At 51.2% G+C, this 16,136-nt stretch overlaps 1 protein-coding gene across 15 annotated transcripts in view; it reads right to left on the reverse strand.

Moving 5' to 3' along the window:
* PIK3CD (phosphatidylinositol-4,5-bisphosphate 3-kinase catalytic subunit delta) overlaps nucleotides 1–16,136 on the reverse strand; it is a 74,191-nt gene that overhangs the window by 30,348 nt on the left and 27,707 nt on the right. For 8 of the 15 annotated variants that reach the window (XM_065534630.2, XM_045381107.3, XM_074021020.1 and 5 more), the window contains one exon: nucleotides 7,796–7,900. The exons of 1 other annotated variant lie outside the window; for it this stretch is intronic. The gene's annotated coding sequence lies outside the window, so the exon portion shown is untranslated. Of the gene's footprint in view, nucleotides 1–7,795; nucleotides 7,901–9,635; nucleotides 9,808–16,136 lie in introns of those variants that run through there. 6 more of the 15 variants (XM_074021004.1, XM_074020997.1, XM_074021030.1 and 3 more) reach the window with 1 other exon arrangement.

The raw sequence follows: 16,136 nt of genomic DNA on the forward strand, positions 1-16,136 counted from the left end.
AAGGGATAAGGAAATGTCTAAATAAATGAATTAACTCAATGAAACTGAATGCGGTCATCAAAATGACACCTGGGCAGACTACACAACACTGCAAATATTCCACACATTGAGTGCACAGACATTTATCATTGTGACATATGCTTGTTGATAAAGCATTTTAGAAAGCATAGAAAGGCCGGCCATGGTGGCTCACACCTGTAATCCCAGCACTTTGGGAGGCCGAGGGAGGTGGATCACCTGAGGTTGGGAGTTCGAGACCAGCCTGACCAACATAGCAAAACCCTGTCTCTACTAAAAACACAAAATTAGTCGGGCGTGGTGGCGCATGCCTGTAATCCCAGCTACTTGGGAGGGTGAGGCAGGAGAATCGCTTGAACCTGGGAGGCGGAGGTTACAGTGAGCTGAGATCATGCCATTGCACACCAGCCTGGGCTATAACAGCAAAACTCTGTCTCAAAAAAAAAAAAAAAAAGGCAGCATAGAAAAAATGAAATGTTATGAATGAATATGGATATCATAATAATTTTATTATTTTAATTTTATAGGAAGGTTATGCAAATACATGGTTTTATTTCTTTTTTCTTCTTGAGACAAGGTCTGGCTCTGTTTCCCAGACTGGAGTGCAGTGGTGCAATCTCGGCTCACTCTGCCTTCCAGGCTCAAGCCATCCTCTCATCACAGCTCCCCAAATAGCTGTGACTACAGGTGCATGCCACTACACCCAGCTATTCCTTTGCATTTTTTGTAGAGACAGAGTTTCGCCATGTTGCTCAGGCTGATCTCGAACTCCTGACCTCAAGTGCTCCACCCGCCTCAGTCTCCCAAAGGGCTAGGATTACAGGTGTGACCCACCGCGCTCAGCACTTTTTTTTGTTTTAGAGACAGGGCCTCACTTTGTTGTCTATGCTACAGTACAGTGGTGTGATCATGGCTCACTGCAGCCTTCAACTCCTGAGCTCAGTGATCCTCTCAGCTCAGCCTCGCCAGTAGCTGGGACTACAGGTGCATACCACCAGGCCCAGCTAATTTAAATTTTTTTGTTGTTAAAAAAATAATAATAAAATACACTTTTTGTTGTCTTGAGATGGGTTCTCACTATGTTGCCCAGGCTGTTCTCAAACTCCTGGGCTCAAGCAATCTTCCCACGCTGGCCTCCCAAAATCCTGAGATTACAGGCGTGAGCCACCGTGCCTGGCCACAGTACGTGATTTTTAAAATTAATTAAAACTAAAACTCTTACAGTAAAAAGTAGCAGTCCTCTGACCTCCATTTCCACATATATACCACACCCAATACATTTCAGTTGCTTCTTTAAGTATTTATCTCTATATTTCCATTTTTTATTTAAAATTTTTGTTTTTATACCTCAGGCAAAATTTAAAAAAAAATTTACAAAAATAGAGACAAGGTCTTGCTATGTTGCCCTGTCTGGTCTTGAACTCCTGGGCTCAAGTGATCTTCCTGCCTTGGGTTCGAAAGTGTTGGGATTACAGGCGTGAGCCACCCCACCGTCAAATTTTGACTTCTTACCTTAGAAAATTAGTTTGTGCGGCCGGGCGCGGTGGCTCACGCCTGTAATCCCAGCACTTTGGGAGGCCGAGGCGGGTGGATCACCTGAGGTCGGCAGTTCAAGACCAGCCTGACCAACATGGAGAAACCCCGTGTCTACTAAAAATACAAAATTAGCCAGGCATGGTGGCACATGCCTGTAATCCCAGCTACTCGGGAGGCTGAGGCACGAGAATTGCTTGAACCCGGGAGGCCGAGGTTGCGGTGAGCTGAGATCGCGCCACTGCACTCCAGCCTGGGCAAAAAAGAGTGAAACTCCGTCTCAAAAAAAAAAAAAAAAAGAAAATGAGTTTGTGGGCCAGGCGCTGTGGCTCACGCCTGTAATCTCAGCATTTTGGGAGGCCACAGTGGGTGGATCTCTTGAGCCCAGAAATTTGAGACCAGTCTGGGCAACATGGCAAAACCCTATCTCTACAAAAAAGATAAAAAATAGGCCGGGCGCGGTGGCTCAAGCCTGTAATCCCAGCACTTTGGGAGGCCGAGACGGGCGGATCACGAGGTCAGGAGATCGAGACCATCCTGGCTAACACGGTGAAACCCCGTCTCTACTAAAATACAAAAAAAATTAGCCGGGCGAGGTGGCGGGCGCCTGTACTCCCAGCTACTCGGGAGGCTGAGGCAGGAGAATGGCGTGAACCCGGGAGGCGGGGCTTGCAGTGAGCTGAGATCCGGCCACTGCACTCCAGCCTGGGCAACAGAGCCAGACTCCGTCTCAAAAAAAAAAAAAAAAAAAAAAGATAAAAAATTAGCTGGGCATGGTGGCATACACACGTAGTCCCAGCTACTCGGGGGCTGAGGCAGGAGGATTGCTTGAGCCTAGGAGGTTGAGGCTGCAGTGAGTCGTGATGGCACCGCTGCACTCCAGTCTGGGTAACAAAGAAAGACCTTATCTCAAAAAAAAGAAGTCTTTAATGTACTTTTCATTTGAATGACAATTTCCCTCAGAATTAATTAATTCTCAGAAATTTAAAAGCATTGACCCATTTTCTTGTAGTTTCTTTCTTTCTTTTTTTTTTTTTTTTTTGGGACTGAGTCTCGCTCTGTCACCGAGCTGGAGAGTGCAGTGGCACACTCTTGGCTCACTGCAGCCTCCACCTCCTGGGTTCAAGTGATTCTCCTGCCTCAGCCTCCCAAGTAGCTGGGATTACAGGCATATGCCACCACGCCCAGCTAATTTTTGCATTTTTAGTAGGGACAGGGTTTCCCAGCCTGTCTTATAGTTTCTACTGCTGCTTTTGAAAAGTCCAAAGCTGGGTGGGGCGCGGAGGCTCACGCCTGTAATCCCAGCACTTTGGGCCGCTGATGTGGGCGGATCACAAGGTCAGAAGATCGAGACCATCCTGGCTAACATGGTGAAACCCCCGTCTCTACTAAAAATACAAAAAATTAGCCGGGCGAGGTGGCGGGCGCCTGTAGTCCCAGCTACTCGGGAGGCTGAGGCAGGAGAATGGCGGGAACCCAGGAGGCGGAGCTTGCAGCGAGCCGAGATGGCGCCACTGCACTCCAGCCTGTGTGACAGAGCGAGACTCCGCCTCAAAAAAAAAAAAAAAAAAAAAAAAGTTGAGTCATCTTGTTCTCTGATCTGTATGTGGCCTTTTTTTGTCTGATGACATTTAGTAACTTCTCTCTTATCTCTGGAGTTTTGAAAATTCATGATGATGTCCCATAGTGTGGGCCTTTTATTATTCACGGTATTGGGTACTACTTCGAGACTGTTTAAAAGCAGAAATGCCGGCCGGGTGCGGTGGCTCACGCCTGTAATCCCAGCACTTTGGGAGGCCGAGACGGGCGGATCACGAGGTCAGGAGATCGAGACCATCCTGGCTATAACCCGGTGAAACCCCGTCTCTACTAAAAAATACAAAAAACTCGCCGATCGATGTGGCGGGCGCCTGTAGTCCCAGCTACTCAGGAGGCTGAGGCAGGAGAATGGCGTAAACCCGGGAGGCGGAGCTTGCAGTGAGCTGGGATCAGGCCACTGCACTCCAGCCTGGGCGACAGAGCGAGACTCCATCTCAATAAAAAAATAAAAATAAAAAAAAAGTAGAAATGCCTTCAGTTCTAGAATGGTTTCCTATATACTTTTCCTTCCTCCGTTTCTCTTGCCTTTTTTTCTTGAGTTCCTATGTGGTGCATGTTGGGTCTCCTGGACCGAAGTCAATTTTTTCTATATTTTCTTTCCTATTTTCCATCTCTTAAGTCTTTGTGTTCTACTTTCTGGAAATTGGTTTTTCACTCTTCCAACTCTTCTGTTGAAATTTTCACTTCTGCTATTTTTACTTCTGCTATCTTAATACCTAAGAGCTTATTATTTTATGAATGTGCCTTTTTTTCCCAAACCATGTTTGTGACTTCTCAAATTTTTGTTTGTTTGTTTGTTTGTTTGGGTCTCTGTCTTTCACACTAGAAGTCTCTCTCTGTCTCTCTCTTTTTTTTTTTTTTTTTTTTTTTTTTTGAGACAGGGTCTCACTCTGTCACCCAGGTTGGAGTGCAGTGATATGATCACGGCTCACTGCAGCCTCAACCTCTCAGGCTCAAGCAATCCTCCCACCTCAGCCTCCCAAGTAGCTGAGACCACAAGCATGTGTCACCATGCCTGGCTAGTTTTTTATTTTATGTAGAGAGAGGATTTCTCTACCTTGCCCAGGATGGTCTCAAACTTCTGGGCTTAAGCAAACCTCCTGCCTCAGCCTCCCGAAGTGCTGGGATTACAGGCATGAGCTACCACGTCTAGCCTGTAAATCTCATTCTATGTGGGATGGCCCTTGGCTGCCCATTCAAATCTAAGGGAAAGGCACTAACCCTGCTTGTACACAGGTAGGGCTAGTTGCTCAGTAGGCTTCAGTGTGAAGTGACAAAGCAGTAAGCTGGCTTTTCTTTATTTTTTGAGACGGAGTCTTACTCTGTCGCCCACGCTGGAGTGCAGTGGCGCGATCTTGGCTCACTGCAACCTCCACCTCCCAGGTTCAAGCTATTCTCCTGCCTCAGCCTCCTAAGTAGCTGGGATTACAGGCGTGCACCACCACGCCCAGGTAATTTTTGTATTTTTAGTAGAGATGGGGTTTCGCCCATGTTGGCCAGGCTGGTCTCAAACTCTGGCCTCAAGTGATCCTCCCCCCTCGGCCTCCCAAAGCACTGGGATTACAGGTGTGAGCCACCGTGCCTAGCAACAAGCTGGCTTTTCAACAAGGTCCCCCTCAATGTCAATATGTGACAGTTATTTTTTTTGTGAGATCAGTTTGCTCAGACAGAAGTTCTCCAAGGGCCTGCCCAGAGGCTATATGGAAGCTGTGGTATTCGGGGAGCCACCCAGGAGATGGTCTCCCTGCTCGACACAAACTCCTCTCCTGTCCTGGGCTGGGCTGACCTCTCTGAAACACTGCCTGCCGGAAACCTGCCACCTGCTGGGGTGGGGAAGGGAACCATCTGGCTATGTGGCCTGGGTGGGTGGTCTGTCACCCTACCATGCTCTATCAAGTAATCTTCCTGCTTCCAACCACCTTTCAAAGCACTCCATCCCCAAAGCCCCCATTCCTTTGCCTTTTCCACCTGCTTCCCCCACAGCCCAAGACGTTCGACATTCTCCACTCAGTTTCCCACTCGTCTATCGGTTTCTTGTCCTGCAAAGGTTTTGTTCATATTTGTTCATACCACCCTCCTCAACCATTTACTTTTCTGTTTTTTTTTTTTTTTAATTTACATTTTTTTGGCCGGGTGCGGTGGCTCACACCTGTAATCCCAGCACGTTGGGAGGCCAAGGCGGCCAGATCACGAGGTCAGGCGATCAAGACCATCCTGGCTAACACAGTGAAACCCCGTCTAGCCGGGCCCGGTGGCTCAAGCCTGTAATCCCAGCACTTTGGGAGGCCGAGACGGGCGGATCACGAGGTCAGCAGATCGAGACCATCCTGGCTAACCCAGTGAAACCCCGTCTCTACTAAAAAATACAAAAAACTAGCCGGGCGAGGTGGCGGGTGCCTGTAGTCCCAGCTACTCGGGAGGCTGAGGCAGGAGAATGGCGTAAACCCGGGAGGCGGAGCTTGCAGTGAGCCGAGATCCAGCCACTGCACTCCAGCCTGGGCAACAGAGCGAGACTCCGTCTCAAAAAAAAAAAAAAAAATTTACTTTTTTTCTTATTCCTTTACTTTCATTTTAGTGGGATTTTGAAACAGAGCAGAGAGATACATATACATTCAATTGTTACGTTTATGTCAAAGTCTATAATACTACTTACTAATAAATAAAAATCAAGTTTTAAAAGGTGCAGACACAGGTTGGGGCACAGTGACTGACGCCTGTAATCCCAGCGCTTTGGGAGGCTGAGGCAGGTGGATCCCTTGAGGTCAGGAGTTCGAGACGAGCCTGGCCAACATGGCAAAACCATGTCTCTACTAAAAAAAAAAAAAAAAATTAGCTGGGCATGGTGGCGCACACCTGTAGTCCCAGCTACTTGGGAGGCTGAGGCAGAAGAATTGCTTGAACCCGGGAGGCGCAGGTGGCAGTGAGCTGAGATTGCATCATTGCACTCCAGCCTGGGTGACAGAGCAAGACTCCATCTCACAAAAATGAAATAAAAAAATAATAATAAATTAAAGATACAGATAGAGTTCTCTCTGAGGGGTTTGGGGGAGGATACTCCAACAAGGAAACAGTGGTTTTCTCTGGTGCAGGGTGGGGTGGCGGTAAGATTATAGATGAGTATGCTTGTAATTTTTGGTATTTTCCAAACTTGACATTAATTTCATATTTTTATAAATAAAAAAGCATGAGGATTAAAAATATTATTAAAAGACATTTTCTGAGACAAAGATCAAGTCAGTATAAATAGATGTATGGAAGAAATTCTAATCCTCCAACAGGGGTCTACATGATCTATGGCTTCTGCTTATGTGCAGAGGAGCGCTGGGGTTCCAAAGAAGCACCGCAGGCCTTCAGAGGTAGGTGGGAGCGGGATAGGATGCTGAGCAGAAGGAATTCTGGGCTAGTTTCTCTTATAGTGGCTCTCTGTTTTGATCTGGTTTATAGGTTAAAATTCTGCTTTATAATTTTATTTTATTTTATTTTATTTTTTTTGAGATGGAGTCTCACTCTATCGCCCGGGCTGGAGTGCAGTGGTGCAGTCTCGGCTCACTGCAACCTCCGCCTCCTGGGTACAAGTGATTCTCCTGCCTCAGCATCCCGAGTAGCTGGGATTACAGGCGCCCAACACTACACCTAGCAATTTTTTGTATTTTTAGTAGAAACGGGGTTTCACCATGTTGGCCAGGCTGGTCTCGAACTCCTGACCTCGTGATTCGCCCATCTTGGCCTCCCAAAGTGCTGGGATTACAGGTGTGAGCCACCGCACCCGGCCTATGTTGTGATTTTTAAAAAGAGATCCACAATCATCAAACAAGTTTGGAAAGTACCAACGAAGATCTAGAGAAAATGAGGCTGAGGTTCAGGAAAAAGCCTTTAAGGACGACACCACACTCTAACCCCTGCCCCTTTCCATCCTGAAATGACAGTATTGGCTCCGGTGGAATTCTGGGTACACACAGAATACATTATGCACCGAAAGAGCTTGCAAGGGGACCGGCAGGTCTCGCAGTCATGGAGCTCACAAGTCAGACCCAGCTATCCCAGGCTCCCAGATGGTTGTATGTACCCAACGTCCGGCCAGTGTTGGTCTCTGGCCTCAGTGTCCTCATTTGCACCATGAAAGGACTGCATTCATCTTCTAAGCTAATGTCCCAGAAACTCCAGAGCATCCTCTTACTGAGACAGTGACTGCCAGCTCTCTGGAGACACAGAATAGTCCCACCTAGGGACTCCTTGAGAAGCAATACAGAATTATAAAACTCCAATCCACTTTCTCCAGAAAACTTTTAATATTTCTCTCCCCAGTCTGGCCAGCCCAACGTTACCATGGCCAGAGTGAGTCAAATACCAAATGCTGCAGCTTAATAACGGGCTCCAGGACTCCTCAAAGCAAAGCCATTCCTTCTTTTCCCAGGCAGCAGTATCTCTCTCCTGGGACTGGCTGAGGTCTAGTTCACTTCCCCGTTCATTCGCTCCTAGCACCAATCTGGGTCACTCCCTTCTTTTGGGCATGCTAGTCCTACGGAGAAGTCTTCCTTTGGCTGGAGAGTCGGGGAGGATGGGTTTTGTTCACATTCTTAACCTATCTACAAAATAACATCTCCTTTCCCTTCCCCCACGCACTTGGCCCATTCCCCCAACCTACCTCTCTGGAATAGTCCAAGAAAGACCAACAAAGCCCCCTCCGCCTGGCAGATTAAAGATGCTTTAGAATCAATGAGTGTCATCCCGCCCTGGCCCGACTCCTCATCTGTTGGAAAAAAAAGAAAAGAAAGAAAGAAAACTATTTTAACAAGAGAGAATTTCAGAAACCTGTGCATTCTCTTATAGGACGTTAGCTCAAAATCAACTGCCTCATCTCCGTCTCTCCTTTTTGCAAACCAATCACATTCCACTTGATCGGCCTTTCTTGCCATCTGCGTCAATGCCACCCCCAGCTCCCTTTGGTGGTACTGAAACCAACCACAGGAGCATTTCCAGTGCCTGGAGCAGGAATGTGCACTCAGATGACTCAGATCGTTTTTAGAGCTGTTTGTTGGTTTTGTTTGGTTTTTGAAAGCAAAGTAATTGATCTGAGCCAAGCCTGGGTTCGAGTTCCATTCGATGGGTGCAAAAAGCAGGTTGGTGAACTTGAAATCTTTATTCCCCATGTAGATCTGTTTTCAAGGCCCAGGTCTAAAGGAAAATCCATCCCCTATTGGGCTGGAGATAAAAAGGAAGAGTGTGAGGGGAGAGGCCGCCCACTCCTTGCATCTGTGGTGCTTCTTCCCCCACCTCAGCCGCTCCGGGAAATAATAGAACCCCAAAGAGGGAAAAAAAGACACTAGAGCACCAGCCCAGTCTAAAGACCCAACCCCTTCTCCCAACCCCAGGCCCTGGGCATAGCTACCTCCACAGCTGGGAGACTTCAGCCCAGAGCCCACTAGGTGGGCTTAGGTTTAGCACAAAACCAAAACCACCGGCATCTCCAAGAGTCAAACAGCAGAGCCCTAGGAACCCGCTGGAAAAGGCAGTTGCAGGAACACATTTCCCAAGGACCAAGCTGGAGTCCTCCCTGCGGCCTCCATCCCTGTAAAGATACTCCAGGGACCCTGCTGCGGGAGCCCAGGCATGTGGGCTCGGATGCTCCCTTCCCTCAACATCCAGGAGAGAGTGGCAAGCACTTCGCAAGGCACTGCCACCAAACAGGAGGTCAGCACCAAAGGCTAAGGAAGAAATCCCTTCCATTGCTGACCAATTAAGAGACTGGCTAATACCCATTACCACGACAAATTATAGCAGCTCTGGCACAGGGTAATGAGACATGTTCATAAGGAAAGCCCTTTCAAAACAGGAAAGACAAAGCAGAGGGAGCCGAGAAGGAAGAGAAGGAGAGAATTCGTCCTCAGGAATTCGGGTCAGGAAATAAGGAGCCAGGACAAAATCCACAAGAGGGCGGCCAGGGAGAAAGCGCTCCCCTGGGGAGGAAGCCGCAGGACCTCAGGATCCGGGTCTGCCACCCTCTAGCCACCCCCCCCCGGGTTCAAGGGCACAGCTCAGGAGGGACAGAGCGCAGGAGGCTTGGTCCCGAATCGGGGGCAGGGGGAGGGGAGGACGCGCACAGCCACTGCTGGGTCCCCGACAAGTAAACAGCCTGCCCCGAACAGGCGCGTCCTCGTGCGAAGCCCGCTGGAGGCCCCACGGATCCCATCAAGGGCAGCAGCCGAGAAACCTGGGATTCCCGACCCCCGGGGGGCACAAAAGGAAGCAACCAGATTAGGAGAGGAGAGCGTCGCGCGGCCCACAGCTGAGAATCCCACCGCGAGCGCAACCCCCTGCCTCGGCCCCCCCAGCCCCCACGGCCCCGGACCCCTGATCACCTCCACCGACCCTGCCCACCCCACCCCAGGCGGACAAAGCCCGGGGCTGGGCGGGGTGGGACGCCCGGCGTGGCTGGGGGCGGGGCACGGGGACCCCGCAGACGCCCGCACAGGTGGGCTCCGTACCGGGTGTCGGTGCCGGGGGCGGGGCCCGATCTCCCTGGAGACAGTTGCCCAGGGGACACAGCGGGCGGGTCCCGGAGTGACGGGAGGACGCCAGCCTCCGGGCAGCGGCGCAGGGCCGGCGGGGGCCGGAGGGCAGGCCCGCCGCGCGAGGTGCAGGCGAGCGGGGCTCGGCGGAGGGGCGCGGCCCGGGGCGGGGCCGGGACTACGGGCAGGCGGGGCGGGACGCCGGCTGGGGGCGGGGCATCCCCGGGGCTGGGGCGGGGCCGGGGCCGGCCGCGGCGCGGGCACCGTCGGCAAATTCTCACACCCCCAGCCGGGAGAAGCGCCGGAGCGCACACGGGAGGCGGAGAGCGGAGTGGACGCTACAAATCCTCCCCGACCCCCGCTGTTCTCGCCCGGAGGCCCACGACGCTGCCAGGCGGGGCCCTTGGGGTTCGCGCCCTGATCCCCAGAGCAGCCGCGGGACCCCGACGGCGGCGCGCGCACCCTGGCTCTGGCCTAGGTCTCGCCTTACAACCAATAAATAGAAAGCGCCACCTGCAAAGCAAGGGAGGGCTGGTCGTCCACCAAACTGCTTTCCGCTCCCCGCTTTGCAAGGCATCCGCAGAAAGGGCGGGGTACTGGACCCAGGTCACAGAACCGGAGCCAGGCTCACCCGACTAATTGGCCAGCCCGGGCTCTGGGCTCAAATCCAGCCTGATGGCTGTTCCCCAGCTGATGGGCCTTTCCATCGGGCGTTCACTTATATATGAGATTTAGAAAATAAATGAGTGTACCCAGGACTTTCACTAATGCATCTACCCATTACAACAGGCGGTGTGCGTGCAGTAACAACGCCGAGACAATCCTTGCCCTGCACTTAAAAAAAACCTCTGGGCGCTCCAGTGTTTTTGTTTTTGAGACAGGGTCTTGGTCTGTTGCCCTGGCTGTGGTGCAGTGGTGCGATCATAGCTCACTACAGTCTCTACCTCTCTGGCTCAATCGATCCTCCCACCCCAGCCTCCCGTGTAGCTGGGGCCACAAGTGCGCACCACCTCACCTAGCTAATTTAAAAATTTTTTTTTGTAGAGGTGGGGGTCTAACCATGTTGCCTACGCTGGTCTCAAACTCCTGGGCTCAAGCCATCCTACCGTGTCAGCCTCCCAAAGTGCTCGACCAGGTGCTCCAGTTTTTATCCAGGCATCTACACTGTAAGGTAGATGTTGTTCTCCCTTGGTTGTGAGTGGGGAAGCCGAAGCTCAGCGCGCAGGGACTCTTACCCTCATGCACTCACACAGACACAGTCTGCACAGCTTCTTGGGCCGAGCTAGCCCTGGCACCAGTTTGGTTTGGTGCTGAACCTATACCCTTCTTGCTCTGCAAGGGCCCATCTCCCCTTAGAATATTCTTTTGGGTCCACAGCCCAAGACTTAAACCTTTGCCATGGGGAACGCAGAGGAGGAAGCGGAGTGCGAGCACCAGAATCAACCCTGGCATGTCCCGCGGAGTGGGAGAAAGTGGTTTGAACAACACTCCTTGGTGGTCCTAATTGCTGCACGTGAGGTCAAGGCAGGGCCCGCCCATCCCAGGCAGATGAGCCCCAGGAGTCTTCCTCGTGCCTGCGAAGACGGCAAGGAGAAAACACGGCCGGCCGGAAGCCCCCCGAGAATCTCGAAGAAGCCCGGAATGAAAGGACCAGGCGGCTGGGACCCGGAACTCCCCAGTCAGGGCGCGCGCAGCCCAGGCCTGACGCTTCCCTCCGCCCTCGGCGGCCTCTGCGTCCTCCCAGCACCCGGCAGCCCTGCCAGGGGTCCCGGATGCCCAGAGCACCCCAAGGAGGAGAGAGAAGAGGGGGGGCCAGGGTGGGAGGGGACACCCCTTTTCCCTGGCCGTCCCTAGAAGTCACACACAGACATTCACTCAAAAAGACAAGCTTGCATGCAGATGCTCACACACAGACACAGGCGCAATCATGTAAATGGACACACAGAGACCACTGACGCTCGTGCTCATACACGCGCTCTCGCTCTTCACACCCTGCACCAGGCGGGCACTCACCTGCCCGCACCCTTGCTGTGCTTTCGCAGATCCCGGGACAGGGCGGAGCCCGGGCCGGGGGTTGGAGACCGCCCCCGGCCCCGCCCCCCACGCTCTCCCACCTCTCCCTCCCTCCTCCTGTCCTCCGCCTGCGGGAGGGGAGCGGTGCAGCAGACATCCGAGGGCAGCTGGGAACCCCTGACCCAACTGGCGGGTGAGTCAGGCCCCTTGCAGGCCACCCCGGACCCCCCAGGGCGGGGGATTTCCCCAAGATGAGCCATCAGCCACCGGAAGTCACGCCGGACCTTGGATGGGCAGACAGAGGCTGGGAGGAGTTCTGGGTGCAGAGCCCCAAACCTGGTAAGTACAATGATCCCGGGGCTAGGACGCCAAAGAGATTTTCCAAAGGGCAAACGCGCTTCAGAGGTTCCTCCACCCCTATTCGCCACGTGTGGGAGCCCTCCTCCCCAGCGGCCCCGTCCTGCAATCGTCCCCTGGCGTGAAAACTTCCCTTTATCTTCAGCATGGGTGGAGTGAAAGTCAAGCTCCAACACAAGGTCCCCATCAGCAATGGAACCCAATGATTCGCTGGGGGTTCAAATTGGGAATGTCAGGCACGGGTGTCTCTGAAGCCCAGAGAAAATTCCAAGAGTCTTTGAAATGGCAAAAGCCCCCAAAAGTCACTTTCCTGTTATTGCCATGATGAACTGGAACTGCCCTGACAAATTCCAAAGAGAGAGACCATAATAAATTGTTTGGAGAAGAATTAAAAGAGTGAATACAGATGCATGGACAATCTCTAGAACAGTGCCTGGCGCTCATATTAAGTATTGGCTGTCACACATGGATAACAGACACGAGGAGACCAAGTGACTTGCCCCAGGTCGCACAACTAGTTAGTGGCAGAGATGGAGGAAAAACCAGTCTCTGATTCTTTGTTCACAGCTCAGGTACCTTAAATCCTTTCTGAAATTGAGAGTATAAATAATTTAGTGGATAAATAAATGAATTTGACCACTGTTAAATATTAGAGTAGACCTGGAACAGTGGCTTACACCTGTAGTCCCAGCACTTTGGGAGACCAGGGCAGGAGGATCACTTGAGCCCAGGAGTTCAACACCAGCCTGGGCCACATAGTGAGACCCCATCTCTATTTTAAAAAGAAAAGAAAAATCAGAGTAAATTAAGGTGGGCATGGTGGCTCACTCCTGTAATCTCAGCACTTTGGGAGGCCGAGGTGGGAGGATCATTTCAGGCCAGGAGTTTAAGAACAACCTGGGTAGCCGGGCGCGGTGGCTCACGCCTGTAATCCCAGCACTTTGGGAGGCCGAGGCGGGCGGATCACGAGGTCAGGAGATCAAGACCATCCTGGCTGACATGGTGAAACCCCGTCTCTACTAAAAAATACAAAAAACTAGCCGGGCGAGGTGGCGGGCGCCTGTAGTCCCAGCTACTGGGGAGGCTGAGGCAGGAGAATTGCGTGAACCCGGGAGGCGGAGCCTGCAGTGAGCTGAGATCCGGCCACTGCACTCCAGCCTGGGCGGCAGAGCGAGACTCCGTCTCAAAAAAAAAAAAAAAAGAACAACCTGGGTAAAACAGCGAGACCTCGTCTCTACTGGAAAAAAAAAAAAAAATTAGCCTGGCATGGTGGCATTTGCCTGTAGTCCTAGCTAGTTAGGAGGCTGAGGGAGAAGGATTGCTTGGCCCAGGAGTCTGCAGTGAGCTATGATGGAGCCACCGCACTCCAGCCTAGGTGACAGAGCAAGACCTTGTCTTAAAAAAAAAAAAAAAAAAAATCAGAATAGAGAAATTAGATTCCTGCCCTTCTACTTGCTACTAAAAGGGCCAATCCTCTTGTTAAATCCCCAAACAGAAGGCAGGAAACCAAATGAGCCTCTGCTCCCACTCACTGGAGCCCTTGTTCCCTTCAAGGAGCCCTAGAAGACCTGACACTTTGTGATGTGTGATTTCATCACTTTTGCTGTGATGAAATCTCAACTTCTCCCAAACGCTCACCAATATCCCAGCCTCCAACCTTGCTGGAATTCTGCTATTCTTTTTTTTTTTTTTTTTGAGACAGAGTCTTGCTCTGTTGCCCAGGCTGGAGTGCAATGGCGCTATGTTTGCTCACTGCAAGCTCCGCCTCCCAGGTTCATGCCATTCTCCTGCCTCAGCCTTCCAAGTAGCTGGGACTACAGGCACCTGCCAGCACGCCCAGCTAATTTTGTTTTTGTATTTTTAGTAGAGACGGAGTTTCACCGTGTTAGCCAGGATGGTCTCGATCTCCTGACCTCGTGATCCGCCTGCCTCGGCCTCCCAAAGTGCTGGGATTACAGGCATGAGCCACCGCGCCCAGCCTCCGCTATTCTCTTTCTAACTCAAATTGGCATTCAGCATTTCTAGGTGTGGTCAGATAAGACACCACTGCTGAATGGGGACAAGACCAGGAAAGCTAAAGTCAGAAAAAAGTAAGATGCAAAGCCAGGCACCACTGACGGCACATGTAGCTACAGCTACTCACAGGCTGAGGCAGGAGGATTGCTTGAGTCTGAGGCTGCAGCGTGCTATTGATAGCACCTGTGAATAGTCACTGCACTCTAGCCTGGACAACATAGTGAGATACTCATCTCTTTAAAAAATTTTTAAGTATAACCGCTGGGCGCAGTGGCTCACACCTGTAATCCCGGCAGTTTGGGAGGCTGAGGAGGGTGGATCACCTGAAGTCAGGAGTTCGAGACTGGCCTGGCCAACATGGTGAAACCACATCTCTACTAAAAATACAAGAATTAGCCAGGTGTGGTGGTGCATGCCTGTGATCCCAGCTACTCAGAAGGCTGAGGCACGAGAATCGCTTGAACCTGGGAGGCGGAGGTTTCAGTGAGCCCAGATCAAGCCACTGCACTCCGGCCTGGGCAACTGACACTCCATCTCAGAAAAACAAACAAAAAAAAATTAAGTATAAATTTTTTAGTAAAAACAACTAAAGACAACACCAAAAAAAAACAAAACAAAAAAAAAACCAGTTACATGTTTGTTTTTCATTCAATTAGAATAAACAGGAGGGCTCCAAAAAACAATCCTCAAAGGGGAGTTTCCATATTTACTCACATATTCCACCCTTGATATTTTTATTCTCAAAGCACAAGAATGAGGGACCTAATTACAAGAGGCCCCTGCTCTCCTGCCATCCTTACATATTTTCATTTATCTTTGAGAGTCTCACCCCCGGGTAACTCAAAAAGTGGCTCATCTGTAGTTAAAAAGCAAAGTTAATTAGCATCTGGCACTTCCTTCTTTCCTTCCTCAATTCTCCGACCTTAGACTAAAAGTCTGTCTTAATTGAGGCTTCCTGAGTTTGTGACCTGGGGCAGGAGTTGAGGGGTTGAGGATATAAGCAGAGAGGGGAAAAAAAAAAAAAAAAAAAAAAAGCTTAGGTTTGCAGGTTTGCATTGCTCATTCTTTTTTCTTTTCCTTTTTTTTCTTTTTTTTTTTTTTGAGACAGCGTCTCACACTGTGGCCTAGGCTGGAGTGCAGAGACGCAATCACAGGTACTCAACCTCAGGGACTTGGGTGGTCCTCCCACCTCAGCCTCCCAAGTAGCTGAGTGTGTGCCACCATGCCCAACTAATTTTTAATTTTTGTAGCGATGAGGTCTTGCTGTGTTGTCCAGGCTGGTCTCAAACTCCTAGGCTCAAGGGATCTGCCTGCCTCGGCCTCACAAAGTGTTGGGATTACAGATGTGAGCCATCGCATCTGGCTGCATTGCTCTTTATTTTTTTTTGAGACGGAGTCTCTGTCGCCCAGGCTGGAGTGCAGTGGCACCATCTCAGCTCACTGCAACCTCAGCCTCTTGGTTTCAAGCGATTCTCCTCTCTCAGCCTGCCAAGTAGCTGGGATTACAGGGGCCCGCCACCATGCCTGGCTAATTTTTGTATTTTCAGTACAGACTGGGTTTCATCATGTTGGCCAGGCTGGTCTCGAACTTCTGACCCCAAGTGATCCACCCTCCTTGGCCTCCCAAAGTGCTGGGATTACAGGCGTGAGCCACTGCGCCCGGCCCACATTGCTCATTCTTTCAAGTGTCAGCCAAAAAGCATGTGTGGCTCGTGGTTGCGGGGAATCCTCCCATTGAGAGATGGCCTCTGTGTCCCCTCTTCTTAAATCTGAGTGGGCTTGTCGCTGCCAAGAGAGTATGGCAGCAGAGATGCTAAGTGACTTGAGAGGTGGGGCCATAAGAAGCCATGCGGCTTCCTCCTTGGTGTAGAATGCTGGCTCTTGGAATTCTAAGCATTAAGTTAGAAGTCTGACTACCGGCCGGGCGTGGTGGCTCAAGCCTGTAATCCCAGCACTTTGGGAGGCCGAGACGGGCGGATCACGACGTCAGGAGATCGAGACCATCCTGGCTAACACAGTGAAACCTCGTCTCTACTAAAAACTACAAAAAACTAGCCGGGCGAGGTGGCTGGCACCTGTAGTCCCAGCTAC

This window comes from Macaca fascicularis, chromosome 1 (assembly GCF_037993035.2).
Source record: "Macaca fascicularis isolate 582-1 chromosome 1, T2T-MFA8v1.1".
NCBI lineage: Eukaryota > Metazoa > Chordata > Mammalia > Primates > Cercopithecidae > Macaca > Macaca fascicularis.